This window comes from Drosophila takahashii, chromosome 2L (assembly GCF_030179915.1).
Source record: "Drosophila takahashii strain IR98-3 E-12201 chromosome 2L, DtakHiC1v2, whole genome shotgun sequence".
Lineage (NCBI taxonomy): Eukaryota > Metazoa > Arthropoda > Insecta > Diptera > Drosophilidae > Drosophila > Drosophila takahashii.
Genome location: NC_091678.1, coordinates 31978344 through 31996391, shown reverse-complemented (window position 1 = coordinate 31996391; position 18048 = coordinate 31978344).

Here is an 18048-nt window from a genome sequence, read left to right as displayed (position 1 = left end):
AGACGATCCAGAAAACTCTGTCTGTCTGTCTGTCTGTCTGTCTGTCTGTCTGTCTGTCTGTCTGTCTGTCTGTCTGTCTGTCTGTCTGTCTGTCTGTCTGTCTGTCTGTCTGTCTGTCTGTCTGTCTGTCTGTCTGTCTGTCTGTCTGTCTGTCTGTCTGTCTGTCTGTCTGTCTGTCTGTCTGTCTGTCTGTCTGTCTGTCTGTCTGTCTGTCTGTCTGTCTGTCTGTCTGTCTGTCTGTCTGTCTGTCTGTCTGTCTGTCTGTCTGTCTGTCTGTCTGTCTGTCTGTCTGTCTGTCTGTCTGTCTGTCTGTCTGTCTGTCTGTCTGTCTGTCTGTCTGTCTGTCTGTCTGTCTGTCTGTCTGTCTGTCTGTCTGTCTGTCTGTCTGTCTGTCTGTCTGTCTGTCTGTCTGTCTGTCTGTCTGTCTGTCTGTCTGTCTGTCTGTCTGTCTGTCTGTCTGTCTGTCTGTCTGTCTGTCTGTCTGTCTGTCTGTCTGTCTGTCTGTCTGTCTGTCTGTCTGTCTGTCTGTCTGTCTGTCTGTCTGTCTGTCTGTCTGTCTGTCTGTCTGTCTGTCTGTCTGTCTGTCTGTCTGTCTGTCTGTCTGTCTGTCTGTCTGTCTGTCTGTCTGTCTGTCTGTCTGTCTGTCTGTCTGTCTGTCTGTCTGTCTGTCTGTCTGTCTGTCTGTCTGTCTGTCTGTCTGTCTGTCTGTCTGTCTGTCTGTCTGTCTGTCTGTCTGTCTGTCTGTCTGTCTGTCTGTCTGTCTGTCTGTCTGTCTGTCTGTCTGTCTGTCTGTCTGTCTGTCTGTCTGTCTGTCTGTCTGTCTGTCTGTCTGTCTGTCTGTCTGTCTGTCTGTCTGTCTGTCTGTCTGTCTGTCTGTCTGTCTGTCTGTCTGTCTGTCTGTCTGTCTGTCTGTCTGTCTGTCTGTCTGTCTGTCTGTCTGTCTGTCTGTCTGTCTGTCTGTCTGTCTGTCTGTCTGTCTGTCTGTCTGTCTGTCTGTCTGTCTGTCTGTCTGTCTGTCTGTCTGTCTGTCTGTCTGTCTGTCTGTCTGTCTGTCTGTCTGTCTGTCTGTCTGTCTGTCTGTCTGTCTGTCTGTCTGTCTGTCTGTCTGTCTGTCTGTCTGTCTGTCTGTCTGTCTGTCTGTCTGTCTGTCTGTCTGTCTGTCTGTCTGTCTGTCTGTCTGTCTGTCTGTCTGTCTGTCTGTCTGTCTGTCTGTCTGTCTGTCTGTCTGTCTGTCTGTCTGTCTGTCTGTCTGTCTGTCTGTCTGTCTGTCTGTCTGTCTGTCTGTCTGTCTGTCTGTCTGTCTGTCTGTCTGTCTGTCTGTCTGTCTGTCTGTCTGTCTGTCTGTCTGTCTGTCTGTCTGTCTGTCTGTCTGTCTGTCTGTCTGTCTGTCTGTCTGTCTGTCTGTCTGTCTGTCTGTCTGTCTGTCTGTCTGTCTGTCTGTCTGTCTGTCTGTCTGTCTGTCTGTCTGTCTGTCTGTCTGTCTGTCTGTCTGTCTGTCTGTCTGTCTGTCTGTCTGTCTGTCTGTCTGTCTGTCTGTCTGTCTGTCTGTCTGTCTGTCTGTCTGTCTGTCTGTCTGTCTGTCTGTCTGTCTGTCTGTCTGTCTGTCTGTCTGTCTGTCTGTCTGTCTGTCTGTCTGTCTGTCTGTCTGTCTGTCTGTCTGTCTGTCTGTCTGTCTGTCTGTCTGTCTGTCTGTCTGTCTGTCTGTCTGTCTGTCTGTCTGTCTGTCTGTCTGTCTGTCTGTCTGTCTGTCTGTCTGTCTGTCTGTCTGTCTGTCTGTCTGTCTGTCTGTCTGTCTGTCTGTCTGTCTGTCTGTCTGTCTGTCTGTCTGTCTGTCTGTCTGTCTGTCTGTCTGTCTGTCTGTCTGTCTGTCTGTCTGTCTGTCTGTCAGTCTGTCTGTCTGTCTGTCTGTCTGTCTGTCTGTCTGTCTGTCTGTCTGTCTGTCTGTCTGTCTGTCTGTCTGTCTGTCTGTCTGTCTGTCTGTCTGTCTGTCTTAGAGGGGGCGTGGCGCTCGGCTAAAATAAACTTGCGCTGCGTAGGAAGCCAAAGAATATGTGTGGGAAAGCTCAACCTTCTAGCTTTTGTAGTTTCTGAGATCTCAGCGTTCATACAGACGGACAGACGGACAGACGGACAGACGGACAGACGGACATGGCTAGATCGACTCGGCTAGTTACCCTGATCAAGAATATATATACTTTATGGGGTCGGAAACGCTTCCTTCTAGCTGTTACATACTTTTGCACGAATCTAGTATACCCTTTTACTCTACGAGTAACGGGTATAAAAATACGTATTTAATATGAGTGTATTTAGTGCTTTGGGGATCACGCTAAGCAATAGTTAGGATGTTAAAGTACATTTTAGTTGTAATTTTGTTTACAATATGTGACCAAAATTTTTTCTATATTTTCAACAGTTAATTTTGTTCTTTTGTCTGTGAGTAAAAGCTTGAATGCGGAAAAGCTTCTTGCAACATCGCACGACGTCAATGGAGCATATTTATATTTATAGATTTTTTCCATGTTTAAATCGTCAATCGAATTCATTCCTTCTATGCTGTTAATTGAGTCATTCAGTTTTCAATCGTTTTAAAGTCCGGTCTTTTCAATAGTACATCCTTTAATTTTTTCTATAATATATCTCCCAAGCTTTCTGGAACGTCATTTATTGCATTTATGTAATTCTGTTCTTATGTGTTGTATAAGTTGCGACTTACGATCACTACCAATCTAGGACATTAAATTATAAGATAGAATATAATTTAATATATTTACATTTCTTACATGTTTTTGGCAAGACTTGCAGTATAGATTGTCGTCAATTAGTGTAATGGCAGACTCGTTAATGTCTTTCAACCATTCCTTAAGCCGATCCCCTTTCTTTTGAGTTTTCGGCATTTTTTTAATAATCAACTCTTCACAACAAACTCTCTTTGAAATGATTTTTTGAATACTTAAACATTCTGACAAAAGCCTCCTTTGATAATATGTCGTAAAATATGTTGGATATGTTCTTGATATGCAAGATATGTCGAATATGCAAAAACAACATGGCCTTAATCTTATTATTTTAACGTGAAACGAATTTCAGTCCAATCGAAATTTGATTTCGACAAGCCGTTAAAAATATTATTTTGCATATAATCCGATGTCTACTAATATGTATTCGCTTCGTCAATACCTATCGATTGGCCAAGTAGAAAATTGCCACGCCCACTCTAACGCCCACAAACCCAATAAACGCTTAAACCTGTCCAGCGCCTACATTTCCGCCTTTCATGGCCAGTAGTACCAATATCTGGCGGTAGATGGCGCAATACAATATACACTAGCGCCATCTAGGAAATGGCATTGGAAAAAATCTGCCTTTTTTTCTGTGGTCACTCTAATTCACATTATGTTAATGCAAATTTTAAATTATTTGAAATCGGGCGCGCATTTTGTCTCTTTTTGCTCGTATACGTTTTTCACAAGTGCATTCACCTGCGCTAGAGAGAGACGGAAGATGTGCTAGGCAGAATTAAAAGTTCTAGAAAGCCTCTTCTAGAAAGAGATCCCTGGGTAAAAATCGAGCGGCGAAAAACATATAAGAAGGCATATTTCTATTAAGTTGTTTAGCTGAGTAACGGGTATCTAATAGTCGAGGCACTCGACTATAGCATTCTCTCTTGTTTTCAGTTATGATGTAGCTTCATGGGGAACCAAAAGTAATTAGTCCTATACATGGTGAACACATATGTGGCTAGATAAACGCAAGTTTACCAAAAAGGAGCAAAAATGGTTAATTGTATGGCAACAAGGACACTTTTGTGGTTAATTCCTCGTTTTTACTTCTTTGCAACTCTGTGCCATTAAGAAGTTATACTCCGCAAACACAAACACAATCGCTAGCTCGAATCTATACACATATAAGACAGTTCACAGTTGGACAACAAGACACATAAAAGCAAACATTTAAGCTAATTTACATTAACAAATACCTTTGTAAGGAATTTCCATTTTCAGATTGATGAAATTCTTTTTTCAAAACCACACAATTAACAAGCAAAGTAAGTTAATTTTTCTCTGAATTTTTCGACACTGCTAGGTCTCTCCATCAGCCAACTTTGTTGCAAAACTACAGATTTGCCACCAAAAATTTTTGGAAGACTGTTTTCTTCAAATGAAGATGTCAAGAATCGATTAGTATGGTCCATTCATAAAAATAAATTATGAAAATAAATAGGTTTATGCACAAAAATTGGGATTTTTACCCATAGTGCATTGTTATATTATTGATGATCCAGTATTGCTGATCCAGTCATGTATTGGTGGAACTTACAGTAACTCGAGGCGCAAACAAGGACACTATTCGTGTGTCGGGTCACCTAATCCTGAGGAGCTCCTGGGGAAAAGAAGGGACAGGCCAAAATACGTAAACACGCGCTGTAATCTCCCCCCGACGAAAACCAAGGCTCGCGACCTTTTTTTACGGGAACACCGAGGACAACTACGGTTTTCGGGTCTGAAGGGCGAGACGATGCCCCAGCCGACAACTTTTCCGCCGGAGATTAGCAGCAATGGAGCCCTGGAGCCGAAGAAACAGTGGTGGCTTTTAAGACTAGCGTGGCTGCTCACCGCGCAAACTGCCGCCTGATGGTCCCGAAGGCGAGTGGGATTGACGTCCCAGAATGGACTCACCGGGCCTTGTGTCCTGGCGTTGGCGGCGTCCGAGAAAGCAAGGTGAGTGGTTCCAGTGTCGTTGACTAGAATCGCACGTTCCAGTGTCGCTAATTGGTATCGAACGGGCTCCAGTGGTATCACCAAGTCAGGGCTTTTAGGTAAGCCGAAGGGGTAGAGGATATCTCCAAAAATAAATCTTCCGGGCCGTTTGTGTTGGGACCCCGGTTGCCCTATGGATAATTAATTGGAATTAAACTCATGCACTTAACATTCTAAACTCTCTCTTTTTCTGGTTTTGGCACAAACACATAATTGAGGAACTAATCGCTGTGGCCAGCTTATATAGCAATATGGCTGCGACTATCCTAATCTGCCTATCATCATGGTGATATTGCCATATTCCCTTGCCTCTTCCAAATCTCGGTCATTGGACAGATTCAAGGCCACGGGAGAGTAATCCCTGAGCGAACCGGGATTACTTCAAATGGCCAGATCGTCCTTCAGATTCCCCACAGGAGGGCGCCACCGAAACTATCACCTATGGATAAACCCCCTCCCATAATCGACTCTAACTGCAACAACATGCTGGAAGACTCACTTGTTTTGTTGGACCGATTACTGGCATCTTGATCCATTTGTCACTTTGATCCGCAGTAACTTTTTAACGAATGGTCCGATTTAAGAAATTTCTTCTAGGTATTGATAAACACAATAAAACTGCAATTTTACTTTTCCGAAATATTGAAATTTTTAAAATCGTATATAAACAATTGTGGGCGTTAGAGGGGGCGTGGAAATATACTTGCGCTGCGTAGGAACTCCTAGAATCTGCATGCAAAATGTCAATCTTCTAGCTTTTATAGTTTTCGAGATCTCAGCGTTCATACGGACAGACAGACGGACATGGCTATATCGACTCGGCTAGTGACCCTGATCAAGAATATTAATGCTTTATAGGGTCGGAAATGCTTCCTTCTAACAGTTACATACTTTTGCACGAATACTACGAATGTAAGTAATTCTTGATTGACTGGAACCTTTCCATTATAGATATGCCTAGGAATTTGCATACTGTTCAAAGCTTGCAGATCCGAGCGACAGTTCGTCCAATCATTTTTAAGCTCTTGAGGGAGCTCATCGTCCCAACTCAGGTTCAGTGCCCAAAGCGTTAATTTAAAAAAATTTTTGCCTTTACTACAACAGGGGCAAATAGTCCAAGTGGGTCAAAAATTTGTGCTGACTCGGAACTTTGACGCTTCACTTTTCTGGGATCGCCCACACAGTTGATCCCTTTGTGGCGTCCATACCAGACCCAAAGTCTTGACATTGTTTCAATGTTTCGTCTAGCTTGACGGTTTTGATGGTGTCTGCTTCCGGAACTTCTGCTAGAATTTGGCCATTATTGGAGCACCATTTTTGGAGCTTTAAACGGGATGTTAATAATATTTTATTTAATTCCTTTTGAACTTGGACTGCTTCCGAAACGCTGTTTGCTCTAGTGAGACAGTCATCTACGTAGAAATCGTGCTTTAAACAGACGATCCAAGCGGGAATTGATCCTTTGTCGTTGTACCGTATGAGACTCTTTGAGAGATTCTTTTGAGGTTCTTTCTCCAGACGCCTAGTTGATGATACTGACCGCCACGGTGTATATACACCTGCCGATACGGAAACGTAAAATAATTGCAAATAGCTCGCTTTGAACAGTGGGTTCAGCATAGAGTATGTTCAGTCGCAGCAATAGTTATAAGTCAGCGCACTGAAGTATCATATATCGGGTCAAGCCGTCAGCAACATTCTCAATGACCCACTTATTGGCACAAGCTTATTCTGCTGAATTGCAACTGGGCTTGCTCCCATTGCCAATAATGCATAATAACCAACACTATGCTTTATACCAATTCTGTTAGCCTAAGCACTTTTTATCTATAAATACCGTTATGTTTATTAAATAAAATCAGTAACAATTTAGACTTCCACAATCAAGTTTTACTTATTTTGCATTCAACAGAGGCTGTCGCTCTAGTCTTCAGATCCACATATGCAACCCTTAGTCCAACTGGTTCATGCTCTAGTTGCGACGACTTTAGGCAGACAGTTTATGTACCGTATGCCAGGCACCTAAGCCAAGCAATAAACATTTTGGTGACCCTGGAACACAACGTTGGAGATATTTTCCATACAAGTCCTTTTGCCCAAGTTTTTAACAAGGCGACAGATTAAGGACTCCTGAGCAAAGTCGACTCAGGAAGTTGGAAGACTGGTCAACAAGGCGACCAGCTCTGTCAACGATTTGATAAAATCGTTTGTGATCCCGGTAAACGGATTTAAATCATCCAATCCCGGACACATTCTGGATGTTGTTAACAGGCGACACTTTGAAACCAGAATCAAACATTATCAGAGTACGAGAACACAGCACCACAGTTCATTCATAAATGTTAAAAGCTTCTTTGACGAATTCGGTTGCGAATAGGAGCGTATCCAGCTATACAAGCAAATAAAGCACTCCCAACGGGTCAGAAGATTTAAACACAAGGTAATAAATATGGGTGACATTGTAGCGAGCGAAGTACTTGATATATTATTTTACTTATTTACTTCATTAAATATATATGTTCATATATATATATATATATATATATATATATTTATGCACACTTATAAATCTCAACATTTGGTTGACAACGGCCTGCATAGCGGCCATGCTAAAATGCTGACTATGCATTCCCACGGTGCCGCCTGGCTCTCGCTCCTAACACATCAAGCCAGCCGTCTCAGGGCATATATGTGTGTACGTGAATATGCTAGCGCTGCATTTACTTCGCCCGCTGCTCACTCAATTCTAGCAGCTAAGTATGTTTGACTTCTCAATAAAGACACTCTCAAACTGGACGTCTTCGTGATTACTTCTTTTAATTAAATCTCGTTATCACATGGCGACCGTGACAGGACATCACAACCATGTATAAAATAAAAACATATAATTGTTATGGTGTTTACATGTATTAAGTGAAAAGTTAAATAAACATATAAATTACAAAAAAAAAAAAACAAACCTTACTCCTCCCCTCGTGGGTGCATACTTAAAACTTGAAAGTTAAGCTAATATATTTAAAAAAAAAACACAACAACAATAAACAACAACTGCGAATTTTTGTGAAGTGTGGTGAAGTGAAGTGCCCCACCGAACACCGACAACTGCGAATTTTTGTGAAGTGTGGCGAAGTGAATTGCCCCGCCGAAAGAAAGAAAGTGTGGTAGACAGCCCCCTCTACTACACCACCGTTTGGATGAGAATCGAATGCGAAGAATAGAGTGCGGTAGACAGCCCCGTCTACTGCGCCGCCGATTGGAAACGGAACACGGTAGGCCTATCGCCCACTGTGTCAACGTGGGATGCGATGAATGGTACACCCGTACCTCAGAAAGATAAACCCACTCTAGAGGAGGCTCTAGAGGCACAGCCAAAGGACGGTCCCAGGCCAATAAGCATCGCTGATTATAAATCAAGGATCATTTTACGGGAGCGTCAGCGAGCCCAGGACAGGGACGAGCAGCTCACGCGCATTTAACCGACCCCAGCACCAAAAAAACAAAGGGGTGGATAGCGAGCTCGACTTTTGAAGAAGCGAGCCCGGATCATCGGGGACCTTAAGGAAAAAGGGCCCCAAACCAACGAGGGAAATTTAAAAGAACGGCTCAAAGAGCTAAATTCCTTACTCCACCGGGAGAAGAAGAGCGGACTAAAAAATTAGTTCACCGCTGAATTTTTTGTAGCACTGGCAACGCGTTCACGCGGGGTGTGATAGTTAAGATCATTAACAAACAATCATATACATCTACTAACACACAACTTTCGGTGTAAACTTAATATAAGTAAAATTATTGTAACCAGTTACTTGTGGTAATGTAAACCGAAAGTTGTGAGTATTGTATAACATATAAATATTTTTTTTTTATCTCGACCACTCACTGCTCCATAATTAATATTTCTATATATATATATATATATATATTGTACGATCTGAAGTTGCCACGAGATATTTCAGTTAGTTGTTTTAAGTATAAATGAACACAAAATATATCCGATGACCAACAGGCCAATATTGTTCTTTACTATTTGAGTTTCAGATTGAGAGTGCTCGCTTACAATAAGTATTTTGCGGCTGAGCTGTCGGCTTACGCCGGCAGCGGTCAGCAGCGGCTACATGTATATAAGAACAATATATATGAATATCTATGCTCACACATAAGGCTAAGAGCGCGAGAGAAGTTGTATACACATGTACTGTATATATGTGCACTCAGGCAGTGGGAATATGCTGACACTAGCATTTCCCATGTTAAGCTCTGAGGCATGATCATATTTCGGCTGGCCACTTGAGTTTGATGGCCGGGACTTTTTTTTTATTGTATTTTCTATCTTAAGGGTTTTTATTGGTTTTCCGAATTAGTTTGTATTTGACGAACGTTAGTGTTCTGTCTGTTTGAGTTATTATTTGTATTGTTATTAGTGTTGTTGTTGGCATTGTTATTATTGTTATTATTGTTATAATTATTATTGTTGGATCCACCACGGTTATTACCTCTATAACTTCCACGACCTCTATTGGTGTAGTTATTATAGCTTTGATTATAACCATTGGATTGGTAGTATCCGTTGTTTTGGTTATAGCCATTATTGTGGTAGTTGCCACGGCCATTTCCTCGCGATAATTTCCTCTGAATTTATTATTGCGATTTGAATGTCCTCCTCGGGTATAGAAAACAGTATTTGTACTGCCAGTCATTTCAGTACTACATTGTAAATACTTCGTGACTGCTTCATTCATTGTTGAAAAATTTCCTGCTTCGAGAATGGTTTTTATGCGGTTATGCTCACAATTTTTTACCATTGTGTTTATAGCTTCCTTTGTGCTAAATTTATCCGCATGTTCGGCTGGTAGTCCTTCGTCAATATACGATGCTTCGAGTAGCTTTCGTAAATTGTCAATTTCAGTTGTAAATTTTTCTGCCGTTTTACCCTTTTGGGTAGTTTTTGACATTTTTGCCTTAACTACGTCGGATGTTTCTCCGATAACAGTGTCTTGCAATTTTTTTATAATGTCGTTTATGGTGGATTCATTTTGTACTTTGTACAGGGTTGATCCTACTATTTTTGATTTTATTACTTCAACAGCTATCGCTTCAAATGTCCCTTTTGTTAGGTTTACCAATTTCAGGGCTGTGATAAATCTGTGAAGTTGAATTTTTTGTCCGTTAAATTCAGGTATAGCGTTTACTATATCCTTGATGTATGCCCGTTGGGCAACGGTTTCGTCTGCCATTATTATTGTTGGCTTTTGTTCTAATTCGCTATCGGAATCTGCTGTTTCCTGATCTGATATTTCAGGTCGATAGAGTACAGCTGGGATAGTAAGATTATTTAAATCTTTTTCTTCTATTTCTGGGCTATCAGAGTCAGAGTCTTCTACTTGTACTGAGTCGACTGCTGGTGGGTCTGATTCTTCTCCAGTTTCTACTGTTAAGGGTGTGTTCAGGATATTTGGTATTGCAATATTTAAATTGTACCTTTCCTTTATGGTTATTAAATTTAGTCGTAGTCTAGTCAGAAACCTTGATACCTTAGACCAATGATTTCTATTTAATCGATCTCTGTGCTCATATATTAGTATACGCGCCTTGTTAAAGCTGGTTACTAATATTTCTGTATGCTTGCTTATTGTATTTTTCTGTATTGGTCGCTTTTGTGTTAACGACTTATACGATTTGTCAAAATCAGTTTTGAATGTATTTAATTCCTTATATATTTCATGCCATTCCATTATATTATAAACATGAATTAGTTTCTGTAAACTACAGGAATTAGAGCTCTGCCTAATAGGTCGTTATCTTCTATAATTGTTCTCACATGTACACCTGGGATGGTGCTCAATATCATTGCTTTTTGTTTAGTAGAGCAATGTATTAATGGTGAGGTTTCATAGACTCCCTAAGATTGGTAGATACTATCAAAGAAACCTATGAACCCATCGCTGTCCAACTAATAAAAACAAAAGTAAAAGGACACGCTCGCAATTTAATAGGAGATGAAAGCAACATCGCTGACATAATATGTAAACTGACAAAAACGGTCAAAGGAGAATCAGAAGAAGTTTTATCTACCAAACTGATGAATTTACAGCAAAAAAATAAAACAGCTACAGTATATGCTAAGGAAGTCGAAGATTTAACAAAGGCCCTCCAAGGAGCTTATGTCAATGATGGTTTACCATTAGAATTAGCATCAAAACACAGCACCCAAAGCGCTGTCAAAGCAATGACAACTAATTGTTCGTTGGATAAGGTGAAACTCATAATGCAAGCGGGAACGTTTGCGGATATGAACGAAGCCGTAACTGTAGTAGCCAGCTGGACCAACAAAAATCCTAATGCGTTCCACTGTACTCACAAACCGAGCTGAAAGCAAACGGCACGTTAAACGGCCAGCGCATTTTTTTATTCCGTCTCTATCTCATTTCCTTATTCACGCAGTACACCGTTTTCGACAAGAAACACGAGGTGCGAAGCGCGAGAACGAAACAGAACAGCACAGATCAGGCGAGTTTACCGTTTACTCGCCGTGGTGAGTTTTCGGTTCTGCTTTGCCACTGCTGCGCTGGTATGTGTGCGACTCGACTTAAGCGTGGTCGCTGCCGAAAGTTCGTTCCATTTCAACTCGATCGCTACCCAGAGACAGACGTGAAAACAATAAAGTGTGTAATAAACCCAGATTAAAGTCACTCCAGTTTTAGAAGTGTTCGCTCAATATATCAACGTAATTCAATACATTCTGCTGCAGGTAACTATTAACGTTGAGAAGGCCGGATAGAGTAAATACTAAAACAAAGGTTTTCTGCGTACAAGGTGTGGACTGCAATTCAGGCAGAAGTGGTGTGACGTCATTTTTCTCGGCCCATCGGCGCCGTATTCTATTCACGGTACCGGTGTAGATCGGCGGCAGGTATATTTCTACGGACTTATCGCCCAACGAGCCGCGATAATTCGCTATCGGAATCTGCTGTTTCCTGATCTGATATTTCAGGTCGATAGAGTACAGCTGGGATAGTAAGATTATTTAAATCTTTTTCTTCTATTTCTGGGCTATCAGAGTCAGAGTCTTCTACTTGTACTGAGTCGACTGCTGGTGGGTCTGATTCTTCTCCAGTTTCTACTGTTAAGGGTGTGTTCAGGATATTTGGTATTGCAATATTTAAATTGTACCTTTCCTTTATGGTTATTAAATTTAGTCGTAGTCTAGTCAGAAACCTTGATACCTTAGACCAATGATTTCTATTTAATCGATCTCTGTGCTCATATATTAGTATACGCGCCTTGTTAAAGCTGGTTACTAATATTTCTGTATGCTTGCTTATTGTATTTTTCTGTATTGGTCGCTTTTGTGTTAACGACTTATACGATTTGTCAAAATCAGTTTTGAATGTATTTAATTCCTTATATATTTCATGCCATTCCATTATATTATAAACATGAATTAGTTTCTGTAAACTACAGGAATTAGAGCTCTGCCTAATAGGTCGTTATCTTCTATAATTGTTCTCACATGTACACCTGGGATGGTGCTCAATATCATTGCTTTTTGTTTAGTAGAGCAATGTATTAATGGTGAGGTCTCTAAATTGTATATGGACATTAGGGTGGACTTCTTTAAGGTCAACTGAGCTCAGCATCTTAAATGGTAGGTTTCTGTGTCAAATAAATTTATGCGAAAACAGAAAAATTTTATTTCATCGTTTAGGCGGTGCGCAAAGGCCCTAAAGTTTCGCTAAAAATTAAGTGTAAAACTAGGAATTTACCCCTTTCCATTTCTTGTCAGATTTTAACATGTCAACTTTTTGGTTTCGCTCGAGTAACAGAGTCAAGTAGAAATTTATTTCATGAATATTAACAGTTGGACGTAGCCTAGCCAGTAGAGCTTCTGTCTCCGAACAAAAAGGACCGAGTTCGATCCCCGACTCACCATTTTTTTTTGTGAGTCACATAAAATAGAGATTCAATTTTACAATTTTGAAGATTAACTATCACTTTTGCGTTCGCCAATAAAAATTTTCGTCGAAGAATTGCTGGCTTAGGATACAACGATATTAACTCTTATTTTTCAGAAACCGTAATATTTATAAGTTGTACTCTAAAAGTCCTTGATTATTCGTTATTATTGTTATTTTTAAGTTGTAATTGTCTCCCAGGGACTCGAATTTTATCAACGACTTCATCCCTTGTTAAAAAGCTCGGAAAAGTGATTAAGATACTTTTTAAAATACTGTCAAAGTATAAAATTAAGTCTACGGCATCTAGATGAATCTGAAATATGCGTAATAAACTTTAAAGCCGTTGCGCACCGCCTAAAACTAATTATTTTTTACTTTTTCTTTCTTTAATGGATTAAGGATACAAAAAGGCTATATATGAAGGGGTGAGAGCATGGCCTTAGAAATTTCATACATAATAAGTCCACCCTAATGGACATATATAAGTATTCTAACTGATAGATGGTTTTGGGGGTCGTTGAGACCAGGGCTATTATTCTTTCACTAAAATTAGGATCTCTCATGTATGTTTCAATTACTGCCTCTACTATATTCATTTTATTTTGTTTATTTAAAATTGTTTATTTAATATTAAGAATTTAAAAAGCAATTTTTTTTTTAGATATTCTTTCAATAATAATCGAAATTATAACTAGGCAAGTTTTTGTTTATATTTTGTCCAGGTCATTTGCTTGACTCTGGAATCTCTGTTTTAAACACCTATTGTGTAATTTATAAAGTTTGAGAAAAACACTTGCTGACATTATGATTACTATTATTATCAAAAGTATTGTTATAGTTTCTACATCAACTTTTTCGGATTCTACTTTGTTGACGACGTTCGCTGTAGAGTCAACTACTTTCGTGTCTACAATTCCCATCGTGTGAATATTTTCCAATGTTCTATATTTTATGCCAAGTATATATGGTTGATTATTACTTTCAATTTTGTATACTTTACTGATGTTATTTTTCATGAAAAAAAAATTTTTTGAAGAAAAAAAAAAAGATATATTGGAATTTGAAAAAGTGAAGAAAAAAAAATTGTTTGTGTTACATTTTCACATGGCAGATTTACAAAGTGTCGCTCTATATAATTAAAATATCTGCCATATGATTTTAGTATGAAAGCCTAACAGAGGTTAGTAATTTTCAAGCAGCGTTTTCACGCATCGGCTTGATTAGAAGTGTTTTTAAATTAAAGGTAACTTAGGTATTGGCAATTAATGCAGCCTTTGTTACGTTACTTCGCACCAGTGCGAAGTTGGTCCTCGATTTTCCTTAGTTGCTCTTCGTGTTGTTTTTCTTCCTCGGTTGTCGCTGCCGTCTTTATTAAATCCTTAGCCAATCTCCGTTGGCGCAATAGATTGTGTCTCCTGCCGCTCCTCTTCTTCTTTGTTTTAATTTTCTTCTGCTGCCGTGCCCTGTACTCAGCTATTGTGAGGGGGCGTGGTCCATCGGTTGGACACACCTCTAGAGCTTCTTTTAGGCTTGGTGCGTCCCTTTGCTCGACAGGAGCAGCGTCTTGTAGTTCAGCGTCTTCTTTTTCCCACGTAGGTGTAGGCGGCTTTGCCATACCTCCCACACTTTTTTTTTTATATTGATGGTTTCTTTCTCATTTGATGTTTGTGTTTTTTTTTTTTTTTATAAGTTTATTTTTGTTGGTTTTTAGATGTAAATTATGCGAACACCACTCGCTTAAAACTTTGTTGCTGCCGTAATCGGCGGATTCCGCGAATCTTTGTTTTCGCTGTCAGCAAACGCACTCGAAGAAGCCATTAAATTATTAAATGGCAGGTCAAATTAGTATATTAGTGTATTTGCAGTTCACTGCAGCTGTCACGGTCGCCATGTACGATCTGAAGTTGCCACGAGATATTTCAGTTAGTTGTTTTAAGTATAAATGAACACAAAATATATCCGATGACCAACAGGCCAATATTGTTCTTTATTATTTGAGTTTCAGATTGAGAGTGCTCGCTTACAATAAGTATTTTGCGGCTGAGCTGTCGGCTTACGCCGGCAGCGGTCAGCAGCGGCTACATGTATATAAGAACAATATATATGAATATCTATGCTCACACATAAGGCTAAGAGCGCGAGAGAAGTTGTATACACATGTACTGTATATATGTGCACTCAGGCAGTGGGAATATGCTGACACTTGCATTTCCCATGTTAAGCTCTGAGGCATGATCATATTTCGGCTGGCCACTTGAGTTTGATGGCCGGGACTTTTTATATATTTTAGTACACTGTTGCACAATGTTAGTATTGGTACAGTGGGTATTCGATACACAATACATGCATATTACAATATATTCAAAAAAAAATACAAAATGGGTTTGTGGAGTAGTAGACCACACACCCCTTTTGAACTCAATGTTCATACTCATGATTGTTCTTACCGTTTGTACCATTATCCACGTAATCTTCAAACTACATAGCACTTACAGAAAGTGCCTTAAAAGAGACAGCCGTTTCCGCGATTACATGAGCCGAGCACAGGGTCTAGACGTCATTTAAAACAAGATACATTTATTACAAAAAAAAAAAAAATAAAATAATAATAAAAGTTAGTTGTTAAGGTAGTTAGAATGTCAAGAACCCAAGCTAAAATAGATTTAGTAATTCTGGCAGAACCAGATTTTTATAACAGAACTCGAATTTTATTAGCCCGAGAAAATTTACCAATGACAATATATGACAATACACAAATACATTTCAGAATTCGGACCATCTTTCTCACCCCTAATAAGTTGTAATGCAACAAAAAAAGCAATTGTATTATCAACAATCCCCGGGGTTCGCGTTATTTCTATGATAGATAACAACCAATCACTCGGGAGAATTATAAAATTCGTAGTTAGTCTAACCATCAGGCCTTAACCTAATGACTGGCAGATGGAATAGGTTAGAAAAGTTCTTTATTGAAAAAAAGAACAACATATTAAAAAGCTATAAGTGTATCAATAAAAACGCACAGATAAGAGAAGAGACAGTGCTAAAACACCTGTCCGATATAATTTTAAACACAAATAAAATTAGAAGAGCAATAGCCGTTACGGGAACGTTAACTCCTACACATTTTAATCTTGCTATAAAAATACATGAAAGTATAATCGTTGTATTATTGAAAGCCTTACAAAAGTATGGTGTATCATTTCAAATACCAAACAATTTTCATTCACAAATTGAGGTCGATTTAACAGTCCCTCAAAACTCATACTTCGACAAATCGTTGGCTTACATTTTATTAGAAGAAGACAAAGACGATTTTTTTGGGTTCACTGATCCCTCAGAAATCGAAGACAACTCAATAAAAGTGGAACCCGACAATTTACCTCCGATCGAGATTGGCGAAGAAGTCATAACAATGACTCAAACCAACGTTCAATTCTTAAAAACTGCGTCGTCACTCATACCTGAGTTCGACGGCAAAGCAGAAAACTTGCGAAGTTTCATAGACTCCCTAAGATTGGTAGATACTATCAAAGAAACCTATGAACCCATCGCTGTCCAACTAATAAAAACAAAAGTAAAAGGACACGCTCGCAATTTAATAGGAGATGAAAGCAACATCGCTGACATAATATGTAAACTGACAAAAACGGTCAAAGGAGAATCAGAAGAAGTTTTATCTACCAAACTGATGAATTTACAGCAAAAAAATAAAACAGCTACAGTATATGCTAAGGAAGTCGAAGTTTTAACAAAGGCCCTCCAAGGAGCTTATGTCAATGATGGTTTACCATTAGAATTAGCATCAAAACACAGCACCCAAAGCGCTGTCAAAGCAATGACAACTAATTGTTCGTTGGATAAGGTGAAACTCATAATGCAAGCGGGAACGTTTGCGGATATGAACGAAGCCGTAACTGTAGTAGCCAGCTGGACCAACAAAAATCCTAATGCGTTCCACTGTACTCACAAACCGAGCTGAAAGCAAACGGCACGTTAAACGGCCAGCGCATTTTTTTATTCCGTCTCTATCTCATTTCCTTATTCACGCAGTACACCGTTTTCGACAAGAAACACGAGGTGCGAAGCGCGAGAACGAAACAGAACAGCACAGATCAGGCGAGTTTACCGTTTACTCGCCGTGGTGAGTTTTCGGTTCTGCTTTGCCACTGCTGCGCTGGTATGTGTGCGACTCGACTTAAGCGTGGTCGCTGCCGAAAGTTCGTTCCATTTCAACTCGATCGCTACCCAGAGACAGACGTGAAAACAATAAAGTGTGTAATAAACCCAGATTAAAGTCACTCCAGTTTTAGAAGTGTTCGCTCAATATATCAACGTAATTCAATACATTCTGCTGCAGGTAACTATTAACGTTGAGAAGGCCGGATAGAGTAAATACTAAAACAAAGGTTTTCTGCGTACAAGGTGTGGACTGCAATTCAGGCAGAAGTGGTGTGACGTCATTTTTCTCGGCCCATCGGCGCCGTATTCTATTCACGGTACCGGTGTAGATCGGCGGCAGGTATATTTCTACGGACTTATCGCCCAACGAGCCGCGATATCCGCATCAGCCTGCGAACAGCCACAACCTCGAATCGAGTGCACCACGCACGTGTCCACGAAATACCTGTCGCCGCTACACCAGCCGCCACTCCCTGTTGGGAGATTCATAACGCACACCCCGCTGCGCAAACTTGCCCACGCAGTTCAGCCACCGGATCGGATTGCAAGGCCTAATCAGGGAACCATTGGCCAGCGCCGAATCATTGCTGGCGCCACGCGCGGCATACGGAGACGGTTGGCAGCCCTGATCGGCGCTGCGCGCACCGCCTGCGTACAACGAACGCGACTGGAGGAATCCATCAGCCCTTCATTTGCCACAGTTGCACCGCCGCAGGAATTGTTGACATGACGATCAGTTTTTTTGTGTTAAACCTTTTCTTTTATTTTTTTTTTATAACTTTCATCTCTCAATTAGTCTTTAGTTAAACATAAACATGTAAATCCAATTCGAAAATCAGCTGTAGGGAATAGTGAGCTGTTTTCAAAGAGAATGCCGCAACAGCTCTCGCTTTTTTAAAAGCGATAACAGTGGCCTCAGATTATGTAAATAGAACCTCGTAAAGTTTCTTTCAGTTTAGATCTTTGTCAACAGCAACGATGGGCCCAGCGTGCTACTGAACGGATGGATGTCATGTGAGTTTTGAACACTTCCTTTTACTTGATTCCATATACATGCCATAAAATTAAATAGCCGATAATTTCGTCGCGCTTTTGAAAGCCGTATTCTATGTGAGCCTCACTCCCTATTGTATACAGCTGCCTTTCATAAATAA